General features: G+C 37.1%; 1 pseudogene; it reads right to left on the bottom strand.

The window, feature by feature from the left end:
* LOC144456414 (pejvakin pseudogene) overlaps nt 1–13394 on the bottom strand; it is a 29388-nt pseudogene extending 15994 nt beyond the window's left edge.
* Between the last annotated feature and the right edge of the window lie 11235 nt (nt 13395–24629).

Genomic DNA, 24629 nt, shown 5'->3' on the forward strand with positions numbered 1-24629 from the left:
TGCAATATGGCTAACATGGAAATATCTTTTGAATGATTTTGCATGTAAATAATGGATATCATAATGCTTGCCTTCTCAATAGGTGGGGGAAGGGTTGGAGGCAAAGAGAGAATTTAGAAATCAAAAATTTTTAAAAGAATGTGAAAAATTAATAAATTAGAAAAAAAGGAATGTTGTAAAATTACAAAGCACAAACATGACTCTAAAGAAGAGATATGAGAAAACACTCTTACCCTTACTCTTTGTAGTAGTCAGAGGTCCACAGGTGTGGTATATTGCACATATTTTCAGACTTCTTCAATGTTTTGATGGGTTTTTTCTCTTCTTCCTTGTTTTTTCCTTTAAAATATAATTTGTTATGTTGGATGACTTTCTTGGAGCAGGAAGAGGAAGTTATACAGGAGAAATTTTGGTGGTATGCACCAAAAAAAATTATATCAATTATGATTTTAAAAAAAGAAATCAGGAACAAAATTACTTCATTCCCCTTGATGTCTATTATCATTCTATTTACTCTGATTAGTGGTGCTGTCTCTTCTTTGATCTTAATACTTCAATAAGTTCATGATCTCAATGATATAGGAACTCCTTAGAACTGTGCAAATTACATTACAGGTTGATGTGGGAACTCTGTAGAACTGAAAATTCATGACTTCTCATTCTGTGTAATTTTGTAATTGGGAGCGAAAGAAAAAGTATACACAAGAAAATGACATAACATGGAAAAGGTCACTCTATTTAGAGGGACAACAAGGAGTTGACATACTTCTCTGCCACTGGAAAGGGAAGCTAAGGTGTTAAAGTCAGAGAAGTAGGGGAAGAGGGGAATCAAGGAGGCAAAATACAATTGGAACAGAAAATTTCTCACTAATCCTGACCTACCCTTGCCTATACTTCCACATTTGTACATTGTGAGCTAGCTATGATGAAAAGTTAGAGATCTCTATCAGTATTAGAATAGTGGAGAGGTAGAGCCAAAATGGCAGAGTAGAGGCAGGGACTCACCTGAACTCTCCCCCAAATCCCTTCAGATTCCTTTAAATAATGATTCTGAACAAATTCTAGAGTGGCAGAACCCACAAAGAGATGGAATGAAATAATTTTCCAGCCCAAAACAACTTAGAAGGTTGGCAGAAAAGGTGTGTTGCACCAGGGTGAAAGAGGAGTGTAGTCCAGCACAGGCTACACTAGCCAGGACAGACTGGGCTCCAGAAGATCAGGAGCAGACCTAGGGGTAACTGAATTAGTGGCAGCAGTGGCAGTTTCCAGACTTTTCAGTCCACAGATGGTAAGGGGATTGGACAATGAGTCAAAAGTAGATTTGCAGGCAACAGGGGCAGGACTCTGTTGCATTGCCTATACATGGATCTGAGTGGCAATCCTGGGTCTTAGTTCCAGTGTGAGGAGGAGCACTAGCACGTCAGAGCTTGTGGCAGCAGTGGAGCAAGGACCCTGGTCACAGTTCCAGGTTTGAAAAGAGTGTCAGTGGTTGCTCACAAACTAGTGCACAGGCCAGGAAAGTGATAAACATATCTCTGCCTAGATCATAACACCTTGGAAGAGCCAAAAACTTATAGGTCTCCAGAATTACCCCTGAAAATAGCTACATAAACAACTTGAAGCTTGGGAAAGTGCCCCCCATTTGGGAAGCAGAACCCCACTCTAGAATAGACTTTAAAAGTCAAGAAATAGACTGGAAAGTGAGCAAACAACAGAAAATAATTCTGGCCATGGAAAGCTACTATGGTAACAAGGAAGATCAAAACACACGCTCAGAAGAAGACAACAAAGTCAAAATTCCTGCATCCAAAGTCTCCAAGAAAAATATTAATTGCGCTTTTTTCTTTTCTTATTTTGTATTATTTTCATTTTAGTATTTGTTTCTTTTTTCTTATTTTGTATTTAAGTTTAAAATTTAAAAATTTCCAAAAAAAAAAAAAAAAAGAAAAATATGAATTGGTTTCAGGCCATGGAAAACCTCAAAAAGGATTTTAAAAATCTAGTAAAGAGGTAAATGAAAAGTTAGGAAGAGAAATGGGATTGATGAAAAAAATTCATGAAAAAAAAGAGTCAACAGCTTGGTAAAGTAGGCACAAAAAATACTGAAGAAAATAGCATTTTAAAAAACAGAATAGTTCAAATGGTAAAAGAGGCACAAAAACCCAATGAAGAGAAGAACGCCTTGTAAAGCAGAATTGGCCAAATGGAAAAGGAGGTCCAAAAGCTCACTGAAGGAAATAATTCTCTTAAAGTTAGAACTGGGCAAGTGGAAGCTAACAACTTTGTGAGACATCAAGAAATAATCAAACAAAATCAAAAGAATAAAAAAGTTGAAGACAAAGTAAAATATCTCACTGGAAAAAGAACTGACCTGGAAAATAGATCCAGGAGAGATAATTTAAGAATTATTAGACTACCTGAAAATCATGATAAAAAAAGGAGCTTAGATATCACCTTTCAAGAAATTATCAAGGAAAACTGCCCTGATATTCTAAAACCAGAGGGTAAAGTAGAAATGGAAAGAATCCATCAATCACCTCCTGGAAGATATCCCAAAATGAAAGCTTCCAGGAATATTATAGCAGAATTCCAGAGCTCCCAGATCAAGAAGAAAATACTTCAAGCAGCCAAAAAGAAATAATCCAAATATTGTGGAGCCACAGTCAAGATAACACAAGATCTAGCAGCTTCTAGATTAAAGGACTGGAAGACTTGGAATATAATATTCTGGAGGGCAAAGAGCTAGAATTACAACCAAGAATCACCAACCTATGAAAACTGAGTGTAATCCTTCAGAGGAAAAAGTGGATATTCAATGAAATAGAGGACTTTCAAACATTCCTGATGAAAAGACCAGAACTGAATAGAAAATTTAACTTTCAAATAAAAGATGCAAAATAAGCATAAAAAGGTAAATAAGAAAGAGAAATTACATGGAATTTGGTAAGGTTAAACTGTTTATATTCCTACATCAGAAAATTATATTTATAACTTCTAAAAACTTTCTCATTATTAGAGCAGTTAGAAGGTGTATACACAGACAGAAAGCAGAGGTGTGAGTTGAATGTGATGGTATGATTATCTAAAAAAAGAAAATTAAGGGATGAGAAAGAAGAATGCACTGGGAGAAGAGGAAAGGGAAAGGTAGAATGAGATAAATTATCTGACATAAAACAGGCCTGAAAGGAACTTTACAGGGAAGGGGAAAATTAGTGAAGTGGGGATGGGAACGTACAAACCTTAATGTACACAATCAGTTGGGTGTAGAAATCCATCTTACCATAAAGGAAAGCAGGAAGGGAAAGGGATAAGAGAAGAGGTGGCAGGAGGGAGCTGATAGAAGGGAGGGCAGTTTGGGGGAGACAAAAGTCAAAGGCAAAACACTTTTGAGGATGGTTGGTTGATTGTTGTCCTTTGTTTCAGAAGAGGACCAAAATGGCATCACTATGCTAGACTCAAGTTTTGTGTGTCTGACTGTGGCTGATCAGACCAATATAAACTTGGAATGTTCTACCACATGTTGGGCACAAATAATCCATGTGAACATTTGGGGTGAATTCTCTAAGTTTGCAAATCTAGCATTTCTCTTGAGCTATTTCAATTCTGCTTTGCTCATCGAGCACAGCATCTTTTCTGATGTGGGCACACTATGCTGAGCAGTCCCATGCCAGTGTCTCCCATGTCACACAATCAATTTCAAAGTTCTTAAGAAAGACCTTGAGAATGTCCTTGTATCTTTTCCTCTGACCACCATGTGAACATTTGCCCTGTGTGAGTTCTCCATAAAATAGTCTTTTTGGAATGCAAACATTCTAACAAGGTGGCCATCCATTGGAATTGCATTCTCTGAAGCAGAGTTTGAATGCTTGGCAGTTTAGTTTGAGAAAGGATCTCAGTGTCTGGAATCTTATCCTGCCAGGTGATCTTCAGAATCTTCCTAAGACAATTCAAATGCAAGTGATTCAGTTTCCTGGCTGGTATTCTGGTATACTGTCTGGTATACTGTCCAGGTTTCACAGGCATACAACAATGAGGTCAGCACAATGGCTCTGTAGACCTTCAGTCTGGTGGTCAGTTTAATACCCCTTCTCTCCCACACTTTCCTTCAGAGCTTCCAAACACTGAGCTAGCTCTGACATTGTGTGAGTCAACCTCATTATCAATGTGTACATCCCTGGAAAGTACACTACCAAGGTAAATGAATTTATCCACAGCATTAAAAACATTTCCATATGATGTAACCAATGGTTCCATGCGTGGGAGATATGGTGGAGGCTGATGGAGCACCTGCCTTTTCTTGGTGTTAATTGTTAAAGCCAAAATTAGCACAAGCAGCAGAGATTTGATCCATACTTTGTTGCCTCTCAGCTTCAGAGGCTGCATTGAGTGCACAATCATCTGCAAACAGATTGTGCACCAACACTCCCCCCACTTTGGTCTTGGCTTGTAGTCTTTTCAAGTTGAAGAATTTGCCATCAGTGTGGTAGCTGACCTTGACGCCATGTTCATCCTCATTGAAAGCATTTGACAACATGGCTGAAAACATCATGCTAAAAAAATGGGAACAAGCACACAACCTTGTTTCATTCTATTGGTGACCGGGAAAGCACGAGAGCATTGTCCAGTATCCAGAACCTGGGCAAGCTTGCCATCATGAAATTGACATATAATGCTATGTGCTTCTCTGGGCAACCAAATTTTGATATAATTTTCTATAAGCCCTCATAACTGACAGTATCAAAGGCCTTGGTCAGATCTACAAACATTGCATATAGACCTCTGTTCTGCTCCTGGCATTTCTTCTGCAGTTGTTGGGTAGCAAACACCATATCAACTATTCTTTGGCCCTTTTTGAAGCCACACTGGCTCTCAGGTAGATGACCAATTTCCAGCTGAAGGATCAGCTTATTAAGGAGGATTCTGGTGAGAATCTTGCCAGCAATGACTAACAGAGAGACTCTCCTGTGATTGTCACAGGACAATGTATTTCCTTTACTTTTTTGAAGACCTGGAGACCCTTATCCTCAATGTGCCAAAAGAGGACAAACATAACTTGGGGTGACTTTAATGCTAGAGTAGGCTAAGATTGCCAGACTTGTCAGGGAGTTCTAGGGAGGAATGGAGTTGTAAGCAGCAACAATAATGGTGACTTACTACTGAAGACTTGTGCTTCTCATGACCTTCTCATCATCGACACTATCTTCTGTTTACCTAAACACAATAAAAACTTCGTGAATGCACCCTCACAGCAAATATTGGCATTTAATAGTCTATGTGATTGTGAGAAGGGACAGAGAGGATGTGAGAGTGATGAAGGCACTGTGTGGCACAGAGTGCTGGACTGATCTCGGACTTATCCTCTCCAAGCTAAATATTCACATTCAACAAAAGCGGCCCTAAGGCAAAATGACTACCAGGAGAATTAATGTCAACAGATCAGAGTTTTTCTCTGAGAGGGAACAGTTTGTTGCTAACTTGGAGGGAAAGTTGAGCCAACACACAGTTGGCAGCAGTGGAGCAGAAAAGGAGTGGGCAGCTTTCAGAGATTTGGTGTATAGCACTGCATTTGCTCATCTGGGTCAGAACACTCACAAACATCAAGATTGGTTCAATAAAAATGATGGGGAATGAAAAACAAGAACTCCACAGGGCTTACCATCAGGATAGTTCATCCATCTCCAAGAAGGTAGCATTTGATTCCATCAAAAGTAAAGTACAAGCAAAGCTTGGAGAGATGCAGGATTCTTGGATCAATTAAGAAGGCAGATGAAATTCAGTTTTATGCTGACAATAACAATCCAAAGCACTTTTATGATTCCCTGATGGTGCATCTCAACTACTCAGTGCTGATGAAGCCACATTGATTAGTGATAAAGACATGATCCTAGAGAGATGAGCTGAACACTTCCATGGTGTTCTCAACAAACCATCATCAATCAATACTGAAGTCATTGACTGTTTACCTCAGGTTGAAGTCAATCCCTCCCTGGCTTGAGTTCCAACTGAAGAAGAGGTTTAGAATGCCATTAGGCTCCTTTCATGTGGCAAAGCACTTGACACTGATTCTTTCCCAGCTGAGATTTACAAGGTAGGGGGTCCATTGCTCATACAAAAGCTGACTGAAATTTTCCAGGTTATGTGGCAAGAGAAGGTTATCCCCCAGGAGTTCAGCAGTGTCTCCATTGTCCATCTCTATAAAGGTTTGAGAATGGACAGGGTAAAAAGACAGAAAGTGTAGGATAAACAGGGATAAAATAGGATGGAATGAAATATTGGTAATCATCGCTGTGAAAAAAAATTTACAGTGAGTTTCCCTGATAAAGACTTCATTTCTCAAACATAGAAAACTGAGTCAAATTTATAGAAATAAGAGCCATTCCTTAACTGATAAATGGTCAAATGATATAAACAGGAAATTTTTAGACAAAGTAATCAAAGCTATCTATAGTCATATAAAAATGCTCTAAATCACTATCGATGAGAGAAATGAAAATTAAAACAACTCTGACTACTACCTCCCACTTATCAGATTGGCTAATATGATAAAAAAGCAAAATGACAAATGTTGGAATGGATATGAGAAAATTAAAACAATAATGTACTATTGGTAAAGTTATGTACTGATTGATTTAACCATTCTGGACAGCAATTCGGAACTATGCCCAAAGGGCTATAAAACCATGCATACCCTTTGACCAAGTAATATTACTAGGTCTGTGTCCTAAATAGATACAGAAAAAAAAAGGAAAAGAACTTATGTGTACAAAACTATTTATAGCAGTTCTTTATGTGGTGGCAAAGAATTGGAAATTGAGAGGATGTCCATCAATTTGGGAATGGCTGAACAAGTTACTGTATATAATTGTGATGGAATACTATTGTGCTTTAAGAAATGATGAGCAGGATGCTTTCAGAAAAAAAAAAACCATGAAAAGGCTTACATGAACTGATGCAAAGTGAAATGAGCAGAACCAGAAGAACACTGTACACAGAAACAGCAATATTGTATGATAATCCACTATGAATAACTTAGCTATTCTCAGCAATACAATGATCCAAGATAGTTCTGTAAGACTTTTGATGAAAGGCACTGCCCATCTCCAGAGAAAGAACTGGTAGAACCTGAATGCAGATCAAAGACACTTTTTCTTTACTTTCTTTTTTTTCTTTTTTTGTTTTGGTCTGTGTTGTCTTTCACAGAATGACTTACATGGAAATGTGTTTCGCATGACTACATATATATATATATATATGTATACATGCATATATATATGTATATATATACATATATGTATATATATATGTATATATATACATATATATGTATATATATATATATAACATGTCAAATTGCTTGCTTTCTCAATGATAGAGGGAGTGGGGGAGGGAGAAAGAGAATTTGGAACTGAAAGTTTAAAAAAAAGAATGTTAAAATTGTTTTTACATGTAATTGGGAAAAAATTAAACATTATATAAGATTTTTTTAATAGAGAAAAAAACAAAAAAAGTGAATGGAAAAGCACTGGCCTTCAGGAGTCTCAGTTCATACTAGACCTCAAGTTCCATTCCATGTAGGAGGAGTGGTTGTTAGCAACTAAACAAAATCAAAATGCATCTTCTTTAGAACCCTTAAGTTTGGAAAAACTTACATGGTGTTCAGGAGTTTCTGGGAACCGATGAGGGTCAGATGGACCAATGTAGTAAATATTTTTATATGTTGTTCATTGTTTGTATTGATTCTAGTTCAAGAGTAAAACCACAGTATACAGGCAGACATGTTTATCTGTTTCAGTGTGGAGTGACTCAATTGTGCCAATGTCATATGACAAGGGTTCTATGAAATATAGACAGTTTTTATGAATGAATTGTTTTTTAAGGCAATTGGGGTTAAGTGACTTGCCCAGGATCACACAACTAGTGTCAAGTGTCTGGTCTGAATCCAAATTTGAACTCAGGTCCTCCTGACTCCAGGGCCTGTGCTCTATCTACTGCGCCACCTAGTTGCCCCTAGAAAGTTTTTAAAGGTGCATACGTGGCAATTTTAAAAAGCAACACATGTTGTAAATTGCAATATGCTATAAATTATATGTCTACTCTGTTCCACTCATCTATCTTTTTATTTTTTAGCCAGTACCAGATATTTTTGATAATTACTGCTTTATAACATAGTTAAAAATCTGGTACTGCTAAGCCTCCTTTCTTTATGTTTTATTTTTATTAGTTCCTTTGATATTCTTGACTTTTTGTTCTTCCAAATTAATTGTGTTATTGTTTTGTCTAATTCAGTAATATAATTTTTTGTTAATTTAATTGGGATTGGCAATAAATATATAAATTAGTTTAGGTAAACTTGTCGTAGCTCTTGACCCTGCATACCTATGAATAATTAATATTTCTCCAATTATTTAAATCTGATTTCATTTATATAATTTAAAAATACTTTTGTTCATATAACTCCTGGGTTTCTTTTAGCAGGTCTACTCCCAGATATTTTATGCTGTTTAATGTTATTTTAAATGGAGTATCTCTTACTATCTCTTCCTGCAGGCTTTTGTTTGTGATATATAGGAATGCTAATGATTTATGTGGATTTTTACTTTATATCCTGCTACTTTGCTAAAAAATTATTGTTTATTAATTATCTCAACTAACTTTTTTTGTTAGGTTTTTGGGATTTTAGAGGTATGTTATCACAATATCTGAAAAAAAGACACAGTTTTATTACCTCATTACCCATTCTTCTATTTCTTTTTCTTCTCTTACTGCTACTGCTAGGATTTCCAATACTGAATTTCCAATATTGAATAACATTGGTGACAGTGGGTATCCTTGTTTCACATCTGATCTTACTGGAAAGAAGGCTTTTAGCTTATCCCGATTAAAAATAATACTTGCTGATGGTTTTAGGTAAATGCTTTTTATTAATTTAAGGAAAAATCCATATATACCTATACTTTTGAGTATTTTTAATAGAAATGAGTGTTGAACTTGATCAGAAGCTTTTTTTGTATCTATTGAAATAATCATATGACTTCAAAATTATAATGTATGTAATCAATTATATTAATAGTTTTCCTTATGTTAAACCATCCCTATATTCCTTGTGTAAATCCTGGTTGGTCATAATGTATAATCTTTGTAATATACTGTTGTAATTTTTTAGCTAGCATTTTATTTAGGATTTTTGCAACCATATTCATTAACGAAATTGGTCTATAATTTTCTTTCTCTGTTTTCACTCTTCCTGATTTAGGTATCAGTATCATATTTGTTTCATAAAAGGAATTTGGTAGGATACTTCATTGCCTATTGTTTTAAATAATTTATTTAATATTGGAATTAATTGATCTTTAAATGTTTGATAGAATTCACTTGTAAGACTATCTGGTCCTGGTGCTTTTTTCTTAGGAATTTCATTTATGGCCTGTTCAATTTCTTTTCCTAAAATAGGTTTATCAAGATATTCTATTTCCTCTTCTGTTAATCTAGGCAATTTATATATTTGTAAATATTCTTCAATTTACTTAAATTGTTAAATTTACTGGCATATAATTGGGCAAAATAACTCCTTAAAATTGCTTTGATTTCATCTTCATTAGCAACGTTTTTCATTTTTAGTACTAGTGATTTGGTTTTCTCTCCTTTAAAAAATCAAATTAACTAATGGTTTATCTATTGTTTTCTTTTCCCCCATAAAACCAACTCCTAGTTTTATTAATTAATCCAATGGGATTTTTTACTCTCAACTTTATTTTTTTGTTTGTTTGTTTGTTGAGGCAATAGGGGTTAAGTGACTTGCCCAGGGTCACACAACTAGTAAGTGCCAAGAGTCTGTGGCTGGATTTGAACTCAGGTCTGCCTGACTCCAAGGCCAGAGTGTTATCCACTGCCCCATTTAGCTGCACTCTACTCTCAGTTTTGTTAATCTCATCTTCAATTTTTAGGATTTAGAATATTTAATCAGGGGTTTTTAGTTTGCTCTTTTTCTAGTTTTTTGTTTAATTGCATAATCAATTTATTGGTGTGCTCTTGTTCTAGTTTTACTGATGTAATCATTTAAAGATATAAATTTTCCTCTGATTTTCTTGTATCCTGTAGGTTTCTGATATGTTGTCTCATTATTGTCATTCTCTTTAATGAAATTACTGATTTTTTTTCTGTGATTTGTTCTTTAACCCACTCATTCTTAAAGATCAGGTTGTTTAATCTTCAATTAGTTTTTATTCTATGTTCCCATGGTCCCTTACTTAGCATAATTGTTATTACAATGTGATCTGAACAGGATATTTTTAATATTTCTGCTTTTAACTATAACATTTTTATGTTTTAATATGTGGTCAATCTTTGTAAAGGTACTGCTGAGAAAAAAGGTGTATTTCTTTCTGTTCCCATTCAATTCTCTCCAGATATCTTTCATATCTAATTTATCTAAAATTCTATTCACTTCCTTGAGTTCTTTCTTTTTCTTATTTTTCTTTTTTGGTTAGATTTATCTAGTTCTGAGAGGGAAAGATTAAAGTCTCCCACTATTATAATACTACAGTATCTAACTCCACCTTTTAACTTTTTTTTTTTTTAAATTTAGGTGTTTGGAGCATATAGATTCAGTGTTGATATTGCTTCATTGTCTATGGCATCCTCTTTTTTTAAAATATAAATTTATTTATTTTTAGTTTTCAACATTCACTTCCACAAGTTTTTGAGTTCCAAATTTTCACCCCATCTCCCCCCTCCCCCCACCCCAAGATGGCATGCATTCTGAATATCCCTTCCCTACTGTCCTCTCTTCTATCTCTCTCCCCTTCTCTTATCCCCTTCCCCTTCTATTTTCCTGTAGGGCAGGATAGACTTCTGTACCCTATTTCCTATATTTCTTATTTCCCAGTAGCATTTGAAAACATTTTTTTAAACATATGTTTTTAAAACTTTAGGTTTCAAATTTTCTCTCTTCCTCCCTCCCACCCACCCTCATTGAAAAGGCAAGCAACTCAATATAAGTTGTACATGTGCAGTTATGCAAAACACTTCCATAGTAGACATGTTGTGAAAAACTAACTCTATTTCCCTTAATCCTATCCTGCCCTCCCATTTATTCTATTCTTTCTTTTGACCCTGTCCCTCCTCAGAAGTATTTACTTCTGATTACCCCCTTTCCCAATCTGCCCTGCTCTCTTGACCCCTTCTCCCCCTATTTTCCTGTAGGGTGAGACAGATTTCCATATCCAATTGAATGTGTATGTTATTCCCTCCTTAAGCCAAATCCTATGAGAATAAGATTCACTCATTCCCTCTCACCTTCCCCTTTTCCCCTCCACTGTAAGAGACTTTTCTTTTCTGTTTTTTTTGTGAGATAATTTACCCCATTCTACCTCTCCCTTTCTTCTTGAGTATAATCCTCTCTCATCCCTTAATTTTATTCTCCAGATATGACCCCTTAATCTTCAACTCACCCTGTGCCCTCTATCTATCTATCTACATATACATACATATAATTTTTTTCCTCCGACTACCCTAATACTGACAAAGGTCTCATGAGTTATAAATATCATCTTTCCATGCAGGAATGTAAGCAGTTCAATCTGAATAAGTCTCTTATGATTTCTCTTTCCTGTTTACCTCTTCATGTTCCACTTCAGTCCTGTATTTGAAAGTCAAATTTTCTATTCAGCTCTGGTCTTTTCATCAGGAATGCTTGAAAGTCCTCTGTTTCACTGAATGACCATTTTTTCCCCTGAAGGATTATACTCAGTTTTGCTGGGTAGGTGATTCTTGGTTGTAATCCTATCTCCTTTGCCCTGGAATATTATATTCCATGCCCTGGTCCTTTAATGTAGAAGCTGCTAAATCTTGTGTTATCCTGATTGTGTTTCCACAGTACTTGAATGTTTCCTTCTGGCAGCTTGTAATATTTTCTCCTTGACCTGGGAACTCTGGAATTTGGCTATAATATTCCTAGGAGTTTTCCTTTGGGGATCTCTTTCAGGAGGAGATCTGTGGATTCTTTCAATTTCTATTTTGCCCTCTGGTTCTACTATATCAGGGCAGTTTTCCTTGATAATTTCTTGAAAGATGATGTCTAGGCTCTTTTTTTGATCATGGCTTTCAGATAGTCCAATAATTTTTAAATTCTCTCTCCTGGATCTATTTTCCAGGTCAGTTGTTTTTCCAATGAGATATTTCACATTGTTTTCTAATTTTTCATTCTTTTGGATTTGTTCTACTGTGTCTTGATTTCTCATAAAGTCACTATCTTCCAATTGCTCTATTCTAATTTTTAAGGAAGTATTTTCTTCAGTAAGCTTTTGGACTTCCTTTTCCATGTGGCCAATTTTTCTTTTTAGGGCATTTTTCTCTTCATTGGCTTTTTGGACCTCTTTTGCCATTTGGGTTAGGCTATTTTTTAAGGTGTTATTTTCTTCAGTATTTTTTGGGTCTCCTTTAGCAAGCTGTTGACTTCTTTTTCATGATTTTCTTGCATCACTCTCAGTTTTTCCTCTACTTCCCTTACTTGCTTCTCAAGATCCCTTTTGAGCTCTTCCAAGGCCTGGGACTGATTCATATTTTTCTTGGAGGCTTTGGATGTAGGAGCTTTGACTTTGTTGTCTTCTTCTGGTTGTATATTTTGATCTTTTTCACCAAAGTAAGATAATATAGTCTGACTCTTTTTGCACTGCTTGCTCATGACCAGCCAATTACTTGAGTTTTAAACTCTTTGTTAAGTAAGATAATCTGCTTCCAATGTGGAGAATGTATTGTCCAAAGCTTTGGGGGATTGTACAGCTGTTTTCAGAGATACTTGTAGGGACCTGTAAATTTTGAGTTCTTCCAAGGTGGTATGATAAGGGGCAAGGTGTTTACTCCTTTCCTGGCCTGACACTACAAGTACTCCTTTCTGTCCTGTGACTGTGAGGAGGGTTTTCTCTCCATAGCCTCTACAAGTTCCACCAAGCCAGTGCTCCTCCTCACTCCAGCACCACTGCCCAGAACTGTGGCCCAGATCCAAACATGGGCAAAGGAAGAGACTCCTGCCTCATCACTGGCAAAGAGATCCCTGCAATCCCTCTCTGATCAGCCACTGGATTCCCCCTCAGTCTGTGGGCTGGAAGCTTGGGAAGCAGCTGCCCCCCACAGGGCCACGCTGTTGGGGAATGGAGTTGAAACCCCGCTTTCCTTTCTCAGCACGACAGAAGCAGACTTTTCCCACTGACCTTCTAATTTGTCTTTGGCATTGGTGGATTGAGGAGTCTGGGAACCTCCACAGCTGCCTGAGATTCAGTCCTCTGAGGCCTGCTCCAGGTTTGCTGGGGCCTGCGTGCCCACGCTGTGGCCTGGACACCCATGCAGTGTTGCGCTGCGCTCCTAGCCTGGCGAGATACACCTTTCTGATCAATCATCCAGGTTGTCTTGGGCTGGAAATTTGTTTCACTCTGTGTTTTTGTGGGTTCTGCTGCTTCAGAATTGTTTAGAGCCATTTTTTATGAGTATTTGGAGGGGTTTGGAGGAGAGCTCAAGCAAGTTACAGCTTTCACTACGCCATCTTGGCTCTGCTGGCACCCTCTTTTAATTAAATCTATTTTAGCCTTAATTTTGTCTGAGATCATGATTCTACCCCTGCCTTTTTTTGCATCAGCTGGAGTATAATAAATTCTACTTCAAACCTTGATTTTAACTCTATGTGTATGTTTCATTCTTAAATGTGCTTCTTGTAAACAACATGCTTTTGGATTCTGATTTTTAATTCATTCTTGCCTTTACTTTTTATCATTTGATAATATATATTATTTAAAGGTAAGAACCCAGGTCCCATCCTTCCCTCCCCACCCCCCAGCCATCTGATCCTAACTCTATGTCAGGTGAAAGTTTGTAAGGTAAAAGCCCCTGAGGCCTAGTCTGCTTTCCAATGGAGCTACCCCTATGGCCTGCTGTTGATTCAGTGGAGTCATTTGCTCTACAATCATTTTGAGGTGATATTCTGTCCATTGTAGAGGAAATTTGGAGAGCCTGGAATTTTCTGCCCTACTCCACCATCTTCCCAGAATTCCCTTTAGCTTTACAACTTTAATAAATGGCTTCACAACTCACTGAAACATTTTTTGTCACTTCTGCTTCCCTCCATGGTAGGGTTCTTTGCAACTTCCATAGTGCAGTGTGATTTATTTTTACATAAGCAAGTTTTTCAAAGAAACCCCAACCCTTCCAGTGCAACTAGAACCTAGACAGGAAAATCCAGGATGAAGATGATGAACTGGTACATGTAGATGAAGGTTGTGAGCTGGTACTTTGTATTAAGTTTGATTTGGCAGCAAATGCCATTGAAATCAGAGCCAGCAGAAGAAATCTGTGGGCTTTTATAATAATAAATAAAAATAATAAAACCTTTTATAATAATTCTCATTCTTCTGAATCAATAATAATAAAATAATACATACACACACATACCTACATATATATGTATATGGAAGAAAATATATAAAAACTCCTAGTTGTTTTTGAAAATTAAGGCTGAGTAGTTTCATTCTTTTTTTTTTGTTTCTTCAACTACTGGAACTTTGCTAATGTTTACTTGTGTAAATATCAGCTAGTATATCCTAGCTTGCAGTTATTGGATAGTATAATGGGGTATAAATAGCACCACCACCCTACCTAGAGTGGAATCTATTTAACGTGGGTAGAGAACATGCCCTACCTGCTTCTTGCTGGCTTTATTTGCTCAGCACAAAAAGACTTCAGTGCTTTTTCTTTCTCCTCTCTTTAGTAATAACAGGAAAGCCCTGGCAAAATATGCTGCATTTGCCAGATCTTCATACTTTTTTAAAAAATAAAATAAAATGTGAATTTCATCTCACATTTTTTGTCTTCACAGATTCCTCATAGACTCTCATAGATCACAGATAAAACACACACAATTTCCTTTACTCCAGGCAAGGCATTTTTCAATTGGCTTCCAACTGTTAATACAAACTGCTTTTCTAAATATTTCATTTGGTCCTTAAAGATACAGTAACAGCATTTGTGAGTGTGAGCTACAGCCAAGTGAAATAGTTGTTGCAGACAATTTTGGGATTTCTTGGTGAATAGTTCTTCATTGAAACAGTAGAAATTTTTCATGTTCTTAACACGAGTTATTTATGAGACTGAACATTTCTGTTTTCCTGGATAGGAAAGTACTCCACAAAGTAACCCAGTAGTGGGATCCTTTACTTTTTATCATTTGATAATATATATCATTGAAAGGCAAGCATGTTCTTATCACCGTGGATGAAGTTTTAAAATTTAGTGGATTATCAAATAATCCTGAAACCATACAATAAGAAAATTATAGAAAGGAACAAAAAGCCACAGAAATTTAAGAGAAGCTGAATCTGATGTAGAACTATATCTAGGTAATATGCACTACAATACTGGTACTGCAGAGAAAGGATAAGCAGCAAATCTTTCTTCTTAATACTCTTTTTGTGCTTTAAATGCAACATAATGCAAAGAAATCATGGCATTAATTTCTCTAATTTCATCATGGTCTTAAAGGAATTAATGCTCTGGAGATGGTACATATTTTCTTACAACCTTATAGCCCAGCTATTTTCATCAATTGGGCTATCACTAGCCTGTCTTCACCCTCTTCTTCACACACACACACACACACACACACACACACACACACACACACACACATACACACACACCACAGGCAATCTTGAGTCTCTCTCCACTCCAATCTGCCCTGTACATTGTCACAATCTCTACCTTTAATTAGGTCACTACTTTTCTCAAATATAGCAGCAAATTTGGAAAACACAATAGGAGCTACTGGATTGTAAAAGATCAGTTTATGACCCAATCCTAAAGAAGGGCAATGCCAAAGAATGTTCAAATTACTGAACAACCGAACTCATTTTACATGCCAGCAAGGTTATATGTAAAATTCTTCAGCCTAGGCTCCAACAATATGTGAATTTGAAAATTACCAGAAGAGCAGGCTTGTTTCCAAAGAGGTAGAGGAACTAGAAACCAAATTGCCAACATTCTTTGGATTGTGGGGGAAGGCAAGGGAGTTCTAGAAGTAAACATTTTTTCTGCTTTATTGACTACACTAAACCCTTTGTGTGGATCACAACAAAATGTGGCAAGTCCTCAAAGAGATGGGAGCACCAGATCATCTTACCTGTCTCCTGAGGAACTTGTATGTGGGCTAAGAAGCAACAGTTAAAATCACACATGAAACAACTGATTGGGTTAAGACTGGAAAAGAGGTATGACGCGGCTGCATATTATCATCTTATTTATTTAACTTACATGCAGAGTACATCATGTAAAATGCCAGGCTAGATGAATCAAATTAAGGTTGCTAGGAGAAATATTAACAATCTCAGATATACAGGCAATACTACTTTGATGGCAAAAAGTGAAGTCGAATTAAGAAGCTTCTGAATAAGGGTGAAAGGAAGGTATAAAAGCTGGTTCAAGCTTAACATCCAAAAAAAATTACATTCTTGGCAACTGGTCTCATCACTTCCTGGCAAATAGAAGGAGAAGAAATGGAAGTAGTATCAGATTTTATATTCTTGGGCTCAAAAATCACAGCAGATGGCAACTGTAGCCATGAAATTAAAACATGCTTGCTCCTTGGAAGGCAAATCTGGACAGCATACTAAAAGCAGAGACATCACCTTACCAACAAAGGTCCATATAGTCAGTCATGGTTTTTCCAGTAGCAATACGTAACTGTGAGAGTTGGATTATAAGGAAAGCTAAATGTCACAGAATTGACACTATTGAATCATGGTACTGGAGAAGGTTTTCGAGAGTCCTGAGAACAGCAAGGAGGTCAAATTAATCAATACTTAAAGAAATTAATTCAGGCTATTCATTGGAAGGTCAAATACTAAAGCTGAAGCTTTGGTCATATAATGAGAAGACAGGACTCATAGGAAAAGACTCTGATGTTGGGAAAGATTGAAGGCAAAAGGAAAAGTGGATGATGGAGAATGAGATGGATAGATACTATCATGGAAACAATGAACATGAACTTGGACAGATGTCAAAAGACAATAAAGGACAGAAGGGACAAGATGACTACCTGAAAAGCCAGAAAGTATGCTATGGCCCATGGAGTCATGAAGAGTTGGACATGACTGAATGACTAGACAACAACAATGTTCCTCAAATATCTCCAGAATAAAGTTCAAATTTCCTAGCATGTGATTCAGAGTGTTAACATGACCCTAACCTATATACTACTACCCTTCACTACAAACTTCCAAATGCTAGGAAAACTAGCCCTTTCTGTCCCTTGTAAAGATGAAAGTAAAAGTCCCTACTCCAATTCAGGTAAACACAAAAGGCCAAAACTTATTGATTCAATTAATTAATAAATTAAAGATATAAACTAGGGATAAATAAATCCTTAATTAATTTGGGAGGAATGAAATGTTTCACATGGGAATAGATGATAACAATTGGGAAATGTCTCCTTGAAGACAATTGATTATGCCCTGTGGAAATGAGTATAAAATATCAAGCTGAATCAAATTCCTTCAAGCCACTCTAGTAGGAAAGCAGCTCCAGCCCAGGCCTTGAAAGGGAGTCCCTTGGGTAGAGAGGAGAAAGTCTTTTTCTCCTACCCACTCCTAGGCAACTTGTGTGTATTTGGAAGGTCTATCAGAGTCATCAAAGAAGTTCCACTGTAGCAGTGGCTGATGGCAACATCCGCATTGTAGCTGAGAGACATGTGAACAACAAGTTAGACATACCACAAGAAAGGCACCTTTAGGAATCTGCAAGGGAACCTCGGAACCCTACAGAGAGATATACCTTAAGGGATCTTTATGAGGCCCTCACAAAGGTTAGAAAGGGCTTCTAATAACAAGAAATATGAGTTACCTCTTGGCCACATGTATTATCTATTTGTACTTCAAGTTTTACCCACTTTTCCCACTGTGTGTATTTGTATGAGAGTGTGCCCTAGACTTTTGAGGGATTTTTCTCAATATAATATCTTAATAAATATTGTGTTTAGTTAATTTCAGTTATGTCCAGCTCTTTGTGACATCATTTAAGGTTTCCTTGGCAAAGATACTGGAGTGGTTTGCCATTTCCTTCTCCACTTCATTTTACAGATGAGGAAACTGAGGCAAATAAGTAAATGACTTGCCCAAGGTCACACAGCTGGTAAGTGTCAGAGGCCAGATTTGAATGTAGGTCTTCCTGACTCCAGGCCCAGCACTTTATCCACTATACCACCTCATTGCCCATCTTGGTAAATACTTTTTCCTAAAAGTTAATTTGAGGAACTTCTGGTCAAGATGACTACCCCAACAGAGGCAGACCACATAGGACTCACATACCTACTCTAGCCAAAACCTGAAACTTACACCAGACTGAATAATGAACAAGACAGCAAGAAGCACGTGGGAAATAAGAAAGAGGGCTTCCAGCAAAGCTGGAAGTTGATGCAAATAAGCCAGCAATCTGTGTATGACCAGAACTGGGCCAGAGACACATTTACACTGTGTTCAGAGAAGAAGTAGAAAAAGGATGTCTACCCCCAAGAAAGCCCCAGAGTGGTCAGAAAAACCCAGGATGGGAATCTTGGAGGCCCTGAGTAGAAGCAGCAACCAGAGAAATATAGCAGTAGTCAGATCAGAACAGTCAAGGTTCCAAACATCTCAGAAGTGCCTGAAATTATGTTCTAAGATGCTATAAAGAGTTCTTAAGATTCAGCACTGAGCCTTAAAGATCCAGGGAAGTGGGGAATGGCTAAGCACTGGAGGAGGTCACCACAGGAAACTAGGTCAACCATCCTGCCAAAAAGCACAGCAAGGAGTTGAGCCTGGCTCAGGAACAAAGTCTTATTTCAGGAACCAAAGCTGAAGAGATGAGGAAACCAAAGAAAAACTCCCCCCATTTTCCCCATATTAAATAAATCCATTTATCCAAGCTAATAGGAAAAAGAAATCAAAGAAGTTATGCTCTACATCAACAAAATATACATTAACACAGATACTTAATATACACAAACATATTTATAGCAGCACAAAGAACTGGAAATAAAGTAGATTTCCATCCATTGGTGAATGGCTAAGCAAATTTTGATAAATGAATGAAATGGCATAAACAGATAAATCAATAGGAAAAAAACAGTAATAACAGAAGGAAATATGGCCTCTAGATCTAGGGAACAAGTTCAGGCATCTATGAATAAATATTGAAAAACAAAGGAAAATAATCCACCACTTGATGAGACAGAAATACCTGTGGAATTTGAGAAAATGGAATCATAACACATTTCTTAAATGGTTTAAAAAAGAAATGAGAATTATGAGAGTAGAATTTATCTTCTCCACAACAAAAATAATGGGCAGAATAGAAAAACTATAATCTGCAATGGCAAGCTTCACCAAAGAAGCAAAAGAGAGAATTTGCATTGGAAATGCAAATACAGAGAAGCTAAGAACAATTTAGAAGTGAAACAAAAAACAATAACATTAAAGGAAAATATGCTAGGTAGGCAAGCAAAACATACTGATCTCAAAGACAGGATATGCAGAGACAAGAGACCATAGGTCTCCCAAAAGAACATGATAGGACAAAAAATCTTCACCCCATAATAAAAGAACTAATGGAAGAAAATGAAATTCTAGTTGAAAGATTTCACAGGTTGCCTCCAGGAAAAAACAAACAAACGAACAAACAAAAACCAAAACTGAAAATTCAAAGACACACAGTCCTTACATTTAACAATTCAATTCAGAAACAACAAATTTTGCAAGCAGTCATAAGAAAGACCTTCAAATACAAAGGAATGGACACTCAAATAACACAAGATTATTCTGAACCACTAGAAAAGGTAGGAAGGAATGGAATAATGTGTTGTAAAGAGCAATGGAATTTAGGAGGCAGCCCAGGGTAACCTACCCTGAAAATCTGAGCTTAACTATATGGGGAAAAAAAGATGGGTGTTCAGTAATAAAGAAGAGTTTGAAACATTTCTACAGAAGTGGAAGAGATTAATTTCTCTAATGCCCCTAACCACTGAGATGCAGGATGAGTGACTAAATGCAACAAGGCAAGGATAGCCATAGAAACCGAATGACAAAAGAGAGATCATTACCCATTACAAAATCATAATGAACTAACTTATACTGATTGGAGTTCGAGTAGGGGTCCTCAATGAATCATTTCTCTCATTAGTAAGAGATAACTTTCTAAATGTACACAAAAAGACAGTGAAGTGGAAATATGGTAGAATAGCAGCAAAGAGGCAGATACAGAGTGTTATAACCTGGCAACACTGCTTAAGGTGACTCACAGTTTTTGTTTTTTGTAGTACTACATTACAAGATGGGAAGGCATATGAAGCAGGGAAGGGAGGGGTTCAAATCAAGGGTTAGAAATAAGGGGAATGAGTGACCTCTGTGGTCTCAGAAGGAAAAGCACCCACAGGGGATTTGGTGAGGAGAAGGGGGAAAGTTTGAAAATGGAGGGAGGAAAAGGAAGGCAGTCCCTGAACCTGACAAAAGATGGTTGAAACACACACACACACACACACACACACACACACACACACACAGAAATATGTTAGGCTTCCTCAGGGCAAATGACAACACCAGGACCCCCATATGTCTTAGCATAGCCAGGGGAACCAGCAGACTCCAGCTCTGAGAACCACCACATGCTTCAGTGTAGACCTGGGTGGGCAGGTAACCTCCAGTGGCCAGCCCTCCACTTGCTTCAGGGTAGCCATGGGGAAAGACAGAAAAACCTCACCTGGTCTCAGAACTTGCCAGGCACAACCACTAAGACCCCAGCTCAGCACCAGGTAAGTTGCCAGACCCCTACAGCCTCCAGCTGCCAGCACTTGAGGCCCCAGCCCACAAAGCCAGTAACCAGGCCCCTGGTCGCAGCACAAGAAGCTTGGGACAGTGCCCCCTGTGCTCCAGCTAGAGAGCTCAACTTTAAAAGCCACAAAATAGACCAAAAAAATAGCAAGAAGTAAATAAACAAACATTGCCCATAGAGAGTTATTATGAAGATCATAATACAAGATATAATACATAATACACAATACATACATACATCATACATATACAAGGAAAGATCAAAACACAAACCCAGAAGAGGACAACAATGTCATAATCCCTATCTGCAAAATCTGAAAGGGGAATATGAATTGGTCTTAAGCCCAAAAAGCCTTCTTAGAAGAACTCAAGAAGGATTTCAAAAGTCAAATAAGACAGACAGAAGAAAAACTGGGAAAAGAAATGAGAGGTATGCAAGAGAGAGTCAACAGCTTGGAAAAGTACGAAACTTGACTGAAGAAAACAATTCTTCAAAAAGTACAATTATCCAAATGGGAAAAAAAACCACTGAAGAAAACAATTCCTCAAAAAGTAAACTTGGCCAAATGGAAAAAGAGGTACAAAGTTAACTTAAGAAAATAATTCCTTAGAAATTAGAATTGGACAAGTGGAAGCTAATGACTATGAGATTTCAAGAATCAGTCAAACAAAATCAAAGAATGAAAAAATAGAAGAAAATGTAAAATACTTCATTGGGGAAAAAAACTGACCTGGAAAATAACCAGGAAATGATCAGGAGAGATAATTTAAGAATTATTGGGCTACTTCAAAGCCATGATGAAAAAAAATAACCTGGACAGCACCTTTCAAGAAGTTATCAAGGAAAACTGCCCTGACATTCTAGATTCAAAGGGTAAAATAGTCATTGAAAGAATGCACTGGGGTTCTGCTTCTGGGAGCCAAGATGGCAGAGTAAAAAGGTAGTCGCCCTATCAACCTCTGAAAACCAAGAAAATATCACCCCAGGAAAAAAAAAACCCATTACAGGAAAAGACACAAAATCCTATTACAGCAGAGGGAAAGAAGAGAGAGTGAGCATTGTTTGAACCTTACTCTCATCAGATTTGGCTCAAGAAGGGAATAACATAATCAGTTAGGTATAGAAATCTAACTTGCCCTATAGGCAGTAGGAGGGAAAAGGGGAAAGAAAAGGGAGAGGGGATTGAAAGGAGGGAAGAAGCAGTAAGGGTAAAGGGAAAGAAAAGGGAAAGGGATAATAGAAGGGAGGAAGGACTGAAGGAAGCAGTGGTCAAAAGGAGAAAGAAAAGCAGAAACAGGGGGAGAAGAGGATGGAGAAAAAGACACAGATAGTAATCATAATTGTGAATGTGAATAATGAACTCTCCCATAAAATGGAAGTGGATAGCAGAATGGATTAAAAATCCTAATTCTACAATATGTTGTTTATAGGAAATACATTTGAAAAAGAGTGACACAAACAGGATAAAGGTAAAAGGCTGGAGCAGAATATATGCTTCAGCTGAAGTAAAAAAAGCAGGGGTAGCAATCCTGATCTGTACAAAGCAAAAGCAAAAATAGATCTAATCAAAAGGGATAAGGAATGAAACTACATCGTGCTAAAAGGCACCATAGACAATGAAGTAATATCATTACTAAACATATATGCACCAAATTGTATAGCATCCAAATTCTTAGAGGAGAAGTTCAGGGAGTTACAGGAAGAAATAGACAGCAAAACTATACTAGTGGGGGACCTGAACTTCCCCTCTCCACACTAGATAAATCTAACCACAAAATAAACAAGAAAGAAGTTAAGGAGGTGAATAGAACATTAGAAAAGTTAGGTATGATAGAACTCTGGAGAAAACTGAGTGGGGATAGAAAGGAATACACTTTTTTCTCGGTGGTACATGGCACATACACAAAAATTGACCATGTATTAGGGTATAAAAACCTCACAATACAATGCAGAAAAGCAGAAATATTAAATGCATCCTTTTCAGATCATGATGCAATAAGAATAATATGTAATAAAGGGCCATGGAAAGATAGACCAAAAAATAATTGGGAACTAAATAATCTACTCCTAAAAAATGATTGGGTCAGACAACAAATCATAGAAACAATCAATAATTTCATTCAAGAGAATGACAATAATGAGACAACATACCAAAACTTACGGGATGCAGTGAAAGCAGTTCTTAGGGGAAGTTTTATATCTCTAAATGCTTACATAAATAAAATAGAAAAAAAGGAGATCAATGAATTGGGCACATAACTAAAAAAAAACTAGAAAAAAGAACAAATTAATAATCCTCAACTAAACACTAAATTAGAAATATTGAAAACCAAAGGAAAAATTAAGAAAATTGAAACTAAGAAAACTAGTGGGGGGCAGCTAAGTGGTGCAGTGGATAGAGCACCGGCACTGAAGCCAGGAGGACCTGAGTTCAAATCTGGCCTCAGACCAAACACTCAACACATACTAGCTGTGTGACCCTGGGCAAACCACTAAACCCTAATTGCTTAAAAAAAAAAATTTAAAAAAACTATTGAACTAATAAATAAAACTAAGAGCTGGTTTTATGAAAAAACCAATAAAAGAGATAAACCTTTGGTTAATTGAATTTAAAAAAAGAAAGAAGAAAACCAAATTATTAGTATCAAGAATGAAAAGGGTTTTGCCCAACTATATGCCAACAAATTTAACAATCTTAATGAAATGGATATGTATTTACAAAAATATAAATTGCCCAGATTAACCAAAGAGAAAGTAAAATACTTAAATAACCCTATGTCAGAAAAAGAAACTGAACAAGCCATGATGAACTCCCTAGCAAAAAATCTCCAGGGCCAGATGGATTTACATGTGAATTCTATCAAACATTTAAAGCACAATTAATTCCAATACTGTATAGAGTATTTGGGAAAATAAGTGAAGAAGGAGTCTTACCAAATTCTTTTTATGATACAAACATGGTGTTGATACCTAAACCAGGAAGAGTCAAAATAGAGAAAGAAAATTATAGACCAATTTCTCTACCACCAAGGAAGAGGAAATTAAAACAATAATTAAGAATTATTTTGCCCAACTATGTGCCAATAAATTTGACAATCTTAGTGAAATGGATACATATTTATAAAAACATAAATTGCCCAGATTAACAGAAGAAGAAGTAAAATACTTAACCCCATCTCAGAAAAAGAAATTAAACAAGCCATTGATGAACTCCCTAGGAAAAACTCTCCAGGGTAAAATGGATTTATATGCGAATTCTATCAAACATTTAAAGAACAATTAATTACAATTCTATATAGACTATTTGGGAAAATAGGTGAAGAAGGAGGTGGAGCCAAGATGGCGGAGTGAAAGCAGTGATTTTGCTGGAGCTCTCCTCCAAACCCCCCCAAATACTCGTAAAAAATGGCTCTAAACAAATTCTGAAGCAGCAGAACCCACAAAAAGACAGGGCGAAACACATTTCCAGCCCAAGACAACCTGGATGATTGATCAGAAAGGTGTACTGTGCCGGGCTGGGAGCACAGCTCAGCGTGGGTGCACAGGCCGCAGCGTGGGCACGCAGGCCCCAGCAAACCTGGAGCAGGCCTCAGAGGACTGAATCTCGGGCAGCTGTGGAGGTTCCCAGACTCCTCAATCCACCAATGCCAAAGACAAATTAGAAGGTCAGTGGGAAAAGTCTGTTTCTGTCGGTGCTGAGAAAGGAAGGCGGGGTTTCACTCCATTCCCCAAGAGCGTGGCCGTTGGTGGGGGGCAGCTGCTTCCCAAGCTTCCAGCCCACAGACTGAGGG

This window comes from Phascolarctos cinereus, unplaced genomic scaffold (assembly GCF_003287225.1).
Source record: "Phascolarctos cinereus isolate Bilbo 61053 unplaced genomic scaffold, phaCin_HiC Scaffold_3;HRSCAF=262, whole genome shotgun sequence".
NCBI lineage: Eukaryota > Metazoa > Chordata > Mammalia > Diprotodontia > Phascolarctidae > Phascolarctos > Phascolarctos cinereus.